General features: G+C 43.9%; 1 non-coding gene across 1 annotated transcript; it reads left to right on the forward strand.

Moving 5' to 3' along the window:
- Positions 1-103: 103 nt before the first annotated feature.
- trnac-gca (transfer RNA cysteine (anticodon GCA)) lies at positions 104-175 on the forward strand. The gene has a single exon. It is a non-coding gene; the product is annotated as a tRNA-Cys (tRNA).
- Positions 176-9,940: the final 9,765 nt, after the last annotated feature.

Raw genomic sequence — 9,940 nt, forward strand, 5'->3', positions numbered from 1 at the left:
ATGTGGCGGACTCTGGATGTAGTTCTGGCCAAGGTTAATCACATCGCTGGCTGGGATTACATGCAGCTCCCAATTACATTCACTAGTTACAACTTTAGTCATGGGGGGTATAGCTCAGTGGTAGAGCATTTGACTGCAGATCAAGAAGTCCCTGGTTCAAATCCGGGTGCCCCCTTCAAAATTTATGCTGTTGGCCTTTTGGCCTAGGGGTATATCCATCCCTTTGCGATTTAAACAGTAGAACATGCAAGAGGTCCTGGTTCAAATTCCGCATGAGCCGTTTTTAAGGGGCAGCACAGTTGTGCAGCTATTGAGCTGCTGCCTCCCATCGCCAGAGAACCGCGATCGATCCTGACTAGGAGTGCTGCCTGTGCGGAGTTTCTATGTTCTCCCTGTGACCGCGTGGGTTTTCTCCGGGTGCTCCGGTTTCCTCTCACATCCAAAGACGTGCAGGTTTGTTGGTTGATTGGCCTCTAAATTGCCCCGGGTGTGTATAATGCAAACATAGGATAACATAGAACTAGTGTGAATGGTGATTGACGGTCACCACGGATTCGGTGGGCCTAAGGGCCGTTTCCATGCTGTATCTTTAAACTAAACTAAATGTCGGTAGAGTAAGATCCAACAAGCTGTCATGAATAAGTTATCCTTTCACCACAACAGATGTCATGAAGTATAAGAAAATAACTGCAGATGCTGGTACAAATCGATTTATTCACAAAATGCTGGAGTAACTCAGCAGGTCAGGCAGCAAGTCATGAAGTAATGTACTTCATACACTTCACCTCCAATTTCCATCCTGCCCTTAAATATACCTGGACTATCTCCGACATCTCCCTCCCGTTTCTGGACCTCACCATCTCCATCACAGGAGATAGACTAGTGACGGACATTTACTATAAACCCACTGACTCGCACAGCTATCTGGACTACACTTCTTCCCACCCGGTTCCCTACAAAAAGTCTATCCCTTACTCCCAATTCCTCCGTCTACGCCACATCTGCGCCCGGGATGAGGTGTTTCACACTAGGGATTCCGAGATGTCCTCGTTCTTCAGGAAACGGGGCTTTCCCTCCTCCATTATAGATGAGGCTCTCACTAGGGTCTCTTCTACATCCCGCAGCTCCGCTCTTGCTCCCCCTCCCCCACTCGCAACAAGGACAGAATCCCCCTCGTTCTCACCTTCCACCCCACCAGCCAGCGGATCCAACATATCATCCACCAACATTTCCGTCACCTACAACGGGACCCCACCACTGGCCATATCTTCCCATCCCCTCCCCTCTCTGCATTCCGCAGAGACCGTTCCCTCCGTAACTCCCTGGTCCACTCGTCCCTTCCTACCCAAACCACCCCAACCCCGGGCACTTTCCCCTGCAACCGCACGAGATGCAACACCTGTCCCTTTACCTCCCCCCTCAACTCCATCCAAGAACCCAAACAGTCTTTCCAGGTGAGACAAAGGTTCACCTGCACCTCCTCCAACCTCATCTATTGCATCCGCTGCTCTAGATGTCAACTTATTTACGTCGGCGAAACCAAGCGCAGGCTCGGCGATCACTTCGCTGAACACCTGCGCTCGGTCCGCATTAACCAAAATGATCTCCCGGTGGCCGAGCACTTCAACTCCCCCTCCCATTCCCAGTCTGACCTTTCTGTCATGGGCCTCCTCCAGTGCCATAGTGAGGCCCACCGGAAATTGGAGGAACAGCACCTCATATTTCGCCTGGGCAGTTTGCAGCCCAGTGGTATGAACATCGACTTCTCAAACTTTAGATAGTTCCTCTGTCCCTCCCTTCCCCTCCTCCTTCCCAGATCTCCCTCTATCTTACTGTCTCCACCTATATCCTTCCTTTGTCCCATCCCCCTGACATCAGTCTGAAGAAGGGTCTCGACCCGAAACGTCACCCATTCCTTCTCTCCCGAGATGCTGCCTGACCTGCTGAGTTACTCCAGCATTTTGTGAATAAATCATGAAGTAATGTGCCAAGTTCTGACTGAAATTACTATTTGTCAGTTATTAATGTTGGAAACAGACATTAACTTGAGCCAGTCCCCAGATTATGAAAAATAAGTCAAATAACACAATAGAATAGTATGTTTCTAGTGACTTCAGCATTCATTCAGCTTAGGATACCCGAATCCCTTCTGCACAGCAAAAATAAAAAGTTGCAAATTAATTGGGCAACACAGAGCTAGTAGAGTTGCTGCCTCATAGCACCAGTGACTGAGTTCGATCCTGACCTCGGCTGATGTCTGTGTGGAGTTTGCACATTCTCACTGTGACGCCGTGGGTTTCTTGCATTTCCTCCCGCACCCCAAAGATGTGCATGTTTGAATTGAATTGAATTGAATAAGTTTATTGGCCAAGTATGTACACATACATCGAATGTGCATTGGTGCTCCGCTCACAAGTAACAACACGAACATACAGTAATCAATTAAGAATAAAGCATAAAACATTAAGAATAAAATATTATAGTTTAAACATGTGAATGAAATAAACCAGAGCAAAAAGCGGCTCCAGACTTTTGGTTATTGAATAGAGCTACTACTCGCGGACAAAAGCTGCTTTTATGTCTGGCTGCAGCGGCTTTGACAGTCCGGAGTCGCCTTCCAGAGGGAAGTGCTTCGAAGAGTTTGTGGTCAGGGTAAGAGGGGTCAGAGATGATCATGCCCGGTCGCTTCCTGGCCCTTGCAGTGTACAGTTCGTCAATGGGGGGAAGGTTACAGCCAACAACCTTCTCAGCTGATCGAACGATCTGTTGCAGCCTCCGGATGTCATTCTTGGTGGCTGAGCCAAACCAGACCACGATAGAGAAGGTGAGCACAGACTCTACGATAGCAGTATAGAATTAGACCATCATTGCCTGTGGCAGATTGTGTTTCCTCAGCTGCCGCTGGAAGTACATCCTCTGTTGGGCCTTTTTGACTGTGGAGTTGATGGTGGCCCCCCATTTAAGGGCCCTGGAGATGATGGTTCCAAGGAACTTAAATGACTCAACAGATGTGACTGTGATGTTGTTGATGGTGAGTGGGGGGAGTGGAGGGGGAGCTCTCCTAAAGTCTACTGCAGATCAGTCACGATATTCCTGATCCATGTCGGGTGTTCCTTTGGACTATTCCTGGAATGTCTTATCTAGCGCATGTGTGCTAGGGACGTTTCAGTCAGATTCGGGGAATAGTTGAATGGAATGTACAGGCTTGGTCTTTGTTCTATAGCCTCATGGTCAATAAAGCACATTATGAAGTTTAGCAACTTGTCGTTACTCACACAACTTCATACATTATGTATGACGTTGTGTGAATAAAGACAAGTTGTTAAACTTCATAATGTGCTTTATTAACCATGAGGCTGTAGAACAAAGACCAAGTCTGTACATTCCATTCAACTATTCCCGAGTCTGACAGAACCTCCCTAGCACGCATGCGTTAGGTAAGACATTCCAGGAACAGTCCAAAGGAACACCCGACATGGATCAGGAATATAGTGACTGATCTACCTCTACATCTACTATCAATTCCACCGTCTTAAGAGCATTGAGCACCAGGTTGTTTTGAAGGCACCAGGATGCCAGCTGTGTCACTTCCTGTCTGTAGGCAGATTCCTCCCCATCCTGGATCAGTCCAATCAGGGTTGTGCCGTTCACAAACTTGAGAAGCTTGACAGAGGAGTCTGTGGAGGTGCAGTCGTTGATATAGAGAGAGTAAAGGAGGGGGGAGAGTACGCAGCCTTGCGGTGCTCCTTTGCTGACGGTCTGCGGGTTCAAGATGTGTTTTTGCAGCCTCACATGCTGCTTCCTGTCTGTCAGGAAGTTGATGATCCACTGACAGAGGGGTTCAGGCACAGCCAACTAGTTAATTGGCCATGATAAATTGCTCCTCGTGTGTAGGAAGTGAATGAGAAAGTGGGATAACATTTAATTATTGTCAGAGGGTGATCGATGGTTGCCGTGGATTCAGTGGGCTGTCGGGCCTGTTTCCATGCTGTATCTTTAAACTAAACGAAAACATATTCATATTCTCTCGAATAGGAGAGGCTGATTGATTGAAAGAGACAGCATGGAAACAGGCCATAAGGATAAGGGGCAAGAGATTTAGAGGGGATCTCAGAGAGCGCATTGATTGATTAAAAGATGCAGTATAGAAACAGGCCATAAGGCCCACCGAGGTCATGCCAACCTTTGATCACCCGTTCACTCTTATTCTATGTTATCCCACTTTTGCATCTACTCTCTACACACTAGGGGCAATTTACAGAGGACCATACACTTACAAACCCTTATGTCCGGATGTTCATTACTCTCTAGTCTCCTTTCCCGCTAACCTCCTTTGGGATATTATTCTAGGATTGTCAGATTTTAGGGAATCAAACCACCTTGGTTTCTGCACAAGGTCTCCACAGCTGAAGCAAAACAGAAATACACTAACATTAACATTTGCACATTCCTCTTATTATCCCTGGCTGAGTTGATGAGTCTAGTTCATTGTCATGTGTATGAAGGTACAGTGAAAAACTTTTGATGCGTGCTAACCAGTCAGCGGAAAGACAATACATGATTACAATTGAGCCATCTGCTATGTACAGATACATGATAAAGGGAATAACATTTAGTGCAAAATAAAGTCCAGTAAAGTCTGATCACAGATACTCCGAGGGTTTCCAATGAGGTGGATTGTAGCTCAGGACTGCTCTCTAGTAGTTGGTAGGATGGTTCGGTTGCCTGATAACAGCAGGTATATTGGTGAATAACCATATTTTAATCTTATTTTCAATTCATCTTCACCTTATTACATCTTCCACATTTCACTGCAGTAGTGAGGCTGCTGCACTGTTGGAGTTGCCCAATTTCAAATATGAATTTACACCAAGAATGAACCTTTGATGTGGAAAATATTAGAACACAATTTTGAAGAAGAGCTGGGGGGAGGAGAAGTGGGGGTGGAATTATCCACCCGCATATCAGAATATCTATTCCATGCTCAACATCACCAAAGCAGAATATAAGGAATATATGCTCATTATCACACAGCGATTTGTGGAAGCTTGCTTTGGAAAGGTTCACGGTCATGTTAATAAAGCACCTGGAAAACATAATTGGATCTCCTGTACTCTGGGATGACCTAAACGCTGCACAAACGCTGCAAAATTCTTCTAATTGCCCCATGGAATCATCTGAATCAACAGGTCCACTAAATCATTGCACATAGCAACTTGAAAAATACATGAAATGTAACCATGCTTCTTTTCAAAGCCATTATATTTTCCTTATCTGGCTTATAAGCCTAAAACATGCTTTTATTATAACAAACTCTGGTCAATTATAACACCAGCAATCCATCTCTACTGACTCCCCCATACACAAAGTGCATGATGGCAATTCCATCCCATCCTTTGGACTGAGATCAGGTTCAATAAAATCAAGAATTTGTTTGCAATAACAAGCCACAATCTCTGGATTAATCTAAATTAATAACTGGTTAATCTAAATTAACCAGTCTGAAGAAGGTTCTCAACCCGAAACGTCACCCATTCCTTCTCTCCAGGGATGCTGCTTGTCCCGCTGAGTTACTCCAGCTTTTTGTGTCTATATTCGGTTTAAACCAGCATCTGCAGTTCCTTCCTACAAATTAATATCACAATGGTCCAGATTTTGACAGAGGTGATAGCACTCCATGCCGACCTTGATGAAAACGGAATAAATTGGATAATCCCCGTAGCATGCATTCTCCCAATGTCAAAGTCAGTTGATATCAGGCACCATTCTTTAGGAGCAATGGCATACAGCAACTTTGATATCACCAGGCTGACTGGGCACCCAATTAAGCTGAATAATTCTCACAAACAGCAAACCAGTGAGCAAATAGCACAATTTTTAACAACAATTTTAAATATCGTTAAGACTCCAGACTAGATTGAATCGTACACCAGATGAGAGCCGAAATTACAAAATATTTCAAAGATAAAAGTATATTACTTTAAAAATTATATTATAAATTATATTAAAAATTATATTTTTAAAGTTACTCCGGAAATTAGAATATGACCATTTATAATTTTATTTATTTTAGCACCATAAGCAGATATTATGGTTCTTTATGCTATTTAAAAATTCACTGACACTTCATATAAAATATATAAATTTACTATTTTTACACTGAAAATTGTTGATAAATATCTTCAGTTCACTTCAGATAAGTGGTTTTTAATAATGCCTAATTTTTAAGTTGCAGATGAGTGATTCCTGCAGGGAAGCAGCAAACCTCTGACTTGCGCTTCTTTTTTATGTGGTTAATGGAGCATGTGGATACTGTTTAAAATGGTGTCGGCTTCACGGTGTAACAACAGCAAATGATGACAGTTCTACCTTCATTACAAGTTTTAAATTAATTTGTTTATTTCCACTTCTGAACTCATGACAGGGTGCTGACTTTTTCCATTACTTACCCACAATAAATCCTGGAAAAAGAGTAAGCTTAACGGCTAAACAACTAATTTTGTACTGCCATGCAAATTCATCATGTCAACTCAGGTTAAATGTACAAGTACGGTAAGGGACAGGGAAAATAAGTATCTTGCTTGCGGCACCGCTAAAGGCACAAAGACTCAGACAAGCACACAAAATAGAAATGATACATACATCATAAGTTATACAAGACAGCGAGAAGAAAAAGACTGCTAAAAAACAAGACATTAGTTCAAAACAATTAGAAGGGGGAAGTGGTGGGGGAGGTGCGGCGGCAGGCAATAAATAGGACTGTTCGGTACTTTTGTAACTTTGTCGGCGCCAACATGTGGCAGCACTTGTGTACTGCCTAGGTTGTATGCAAAACAAAGCATTTCGCTAGGTACCCTAGGTACATGTGACAATTAAGTATAATTCATTCATTCAAGAGAAGTCGACCACCAAGAGGTCATCCGTGGCGTTCCATTGCTGAGGCAAGATTAGAGTTATGCAGGTCGGTTCATGAACCTGATGGGTGTACGAAAGTAGCTGTTCCTGAACCTGGTGACATGGGACATAAGTCTTCCCTACCTCTCGTCTGACAGTAGTCAGTGAGAAGAGGGCATGGCCCAGGTGGTGAGGATCCTTGATTGTAGTCAGCATCTTCTTGAGGCCACACCGTTTGTAAATGCGTTCTGTGGAGAGGAGGGCTGAGCCCACCACTCTCTACAGTCTTTTGCATTCCTGTGTCGTGGAATTGCTGCGCCAGGCCACGTTGCAACTGGTCAGAATACTTTCTACAGTGCATCTGCAGTGCTTTGTTAAGAGCATTTGGTGACATCCCAATCTCTTTAAACTTCTCAGAAAGTAGAGGTGTTACCTTTTAACGACACCTGAAAAAAATAGGCAGACCTTTAGTGTAATATCTTATCCCAAAGAGAACTCTGATTAAAATAGCATTCTCACAAAAGATGTGGTGTCAGCCTATATTTTTATATTCTGAAGTGGAGCCTGATCTCACAATGATCTCCTGTTTATTATATGGAGGCCACTAGAATCTACAACCTTCCCAAACATAGATGAGAACGCAACTATGTAATGGTTGATAGAGGGAGGTGCTAACACTTAGCATAACACTTAGTATGACTGTATGGACACTAAGACATCATAGACTCCATCTACACTTAATGCCTCGGGAAAGCAGTTGACAAAATCTACTTCCCTTTGCTGTCGGGCAAAGATAAAGAAGTTTGAAAGCATGCACCACCAGCCTCAGGAACAGCTTCTTCCCCTCTGTTATCAGGTGGTTTCTGAACGGTCCTTCCAGTAGCTACGGTACAGTCCGATTCTCCAATTTGGCTTAAATGGTCGGCTTTGTGTCAGAGCCTTCAGAGAATTCAAGGAATCTAAAGGGAAGATAGTTTCTGCAGGTTTTCAGCAGCTGGTAACGGCTGTAAATACAATATCAACAGCAGAATGTGAAAGAAGCTTCAGTGGCATGAATTTCTGTATGTCACCACAACGTCCAAGACGTCAAACTGATCATCTCTCAACTTTTCTATTTATTAAGTTGGTGGGACCTCCTCTGTCAAAATTCAACCCCGAAGAATATGTGAGGACATGGCTTCTTAGTGGCAGAAGGCGTGCTGAAGAAACGGCATGCAGAAAGAAAGAGGAGGTGACAGAATAAAATGGAGATTATATACCATTATGGAACATTTTGTAATGTAAACAGAGAGAGAGAGAGATGCCAGAAAGCAGCTATGACATATTATACACAATAAACTATATTATAAATACACAATAAACAAGTTAAGCATTCTTTTTTTTTCTTTTTCTTTTTTTAATTTTAGTTAAATTTTAACAAAGCACATACATGTTACAACTCATAGTACTTGTAGTCTTACGTGGGTATGACCGCACATTAAACCCCCCCCCCCCCCCCTTCCCAACCTCAGCCTCACAGACCTTAGAGTACCCCTAGTTCCTAATACCTATGGCTTCACGTTTTTAAACCTCATCAGATGGTGCTGAGATGTTTAAGATACACAAATTTCCTATAAACCTTGAGGACCCATAATCTTGTCTATTTGGTGGAGAGAGTCAAATGTTTCAAATTCCTGGGTGTGCATATTTCTGAAGATCTATCCCAGAACACTGATGCAATTATAAAGAACGCACATCAGAGCTTTACTTCCTGAAAAGATTATGGAGAATCGGTATGTCAGAGAGGATTCTCTCGAACTACAGGTGTATAGTAGAGCATATTGATTGGTTGCATCACGGCCTGGTTCGACAACTTGATTGCCCAGGAGCAATGAAGACTGCAAAAAGTTGTGAACACTGCCCAGTCCATCACGGGTTCTGACCTCTTCACCGTTGAAGGGATTTACTGGAGTCGCTGCCTCAAAAAGGCTGCCAGCATCATCAGAGACCCACACCACCCTGTCCACACTCATTTCACTCCTGCAATCGGGAAGACGGCGCAAGAGCCTGAAAACTGTAACGTCCAGATTCAGGAACAGCTTATTCCCTACAGCCATTAGGCTACTAAACACTACAACATCAAATAACCTCTGAACTTCATGGACTATTATTGCACTATTATTGTTAGTTTTTTTTATGTGTACTTATGTGTGTGTGTGTGTCTAGTACACTGAACTTTTTTTTTCTCATCTATATACTAAAACCCTCGTTTGTTTGTTTATTTGTGATCGAACTACAGCCAAAACGGTACACGATAGCGTGACAATTTTAGGCCCACCTTACTCACCGTCATCGCTTTAATGGTAAAGCAAGTAGTTTTATTGAAATCGGTGTTATATTTTAAAAGTTATTCACATTTTAAAGTTTAAATCTATCTCCTAGGGAGGTGAGGGGGAAGGGTGGATAAGGGGGGGTTGAGAGGGGGATGGGGGTAGGATGTAGGAGAAGGAGGGTGCTGCACCAATGCAGGAGAGGTTTGGGCCCAACGGGTCCACTTGGTCTAGTTTGTTATATTGTTCACAGAGTACTATGTTTACATATTCTATTGTGTAAGCATTTCATTGCATTGTTCTATCTGGGACATATGACAATATAATACTCTTTTGACTCTAGGCTTATTATATTTGAGAGACCATAATTTAAGAGATATACATTTCCTATAACCGTGTTGCTTATTGAAATGATTTGACTTGCATGTTTAAAAGCGTGGGAAGATGCTGTGTTGCCCGCAGTGTTTCGCTTGGCTGGGCCCAGTTGCAAGGACCTGTGCAAGGGGCAGTTGGTGAAGCCCCGTCACGGCTCGGATCATCCCCCCCGCGCGCACACAGTCGGTGTTAGTCCGCGGCAGAAAGTAGGGCGCTTGTAAAAGCCGGCCGGAGAGCGGCTGGCGGTTGGCGGCGGCCGGCCACGTGTTAGAACCGGTCCGGGCCAGTTGGCGAGGCGCGAGGGACGGTTTGGGAGCAGAGCGGAAGTGGCTCGGCGGCGAGGCTATAAAGGAGGCCGGGGG

The sequence above is a fragment of the Rhinoraja longicauda genome, chromosome 13, assembly GCF_053455715.1.
Source record: "Rhinoraja longicauda isolate Sanriku21f chromosome 13, sRhiLon1.1, whole genome shotgun sequence".
NCBI lineage: Eukaryota > Metazoa > Chordata > Chondrichthyes > Rajiformes > Arhynchobatidae > Rhinoraja > Rhinoraja longicauda.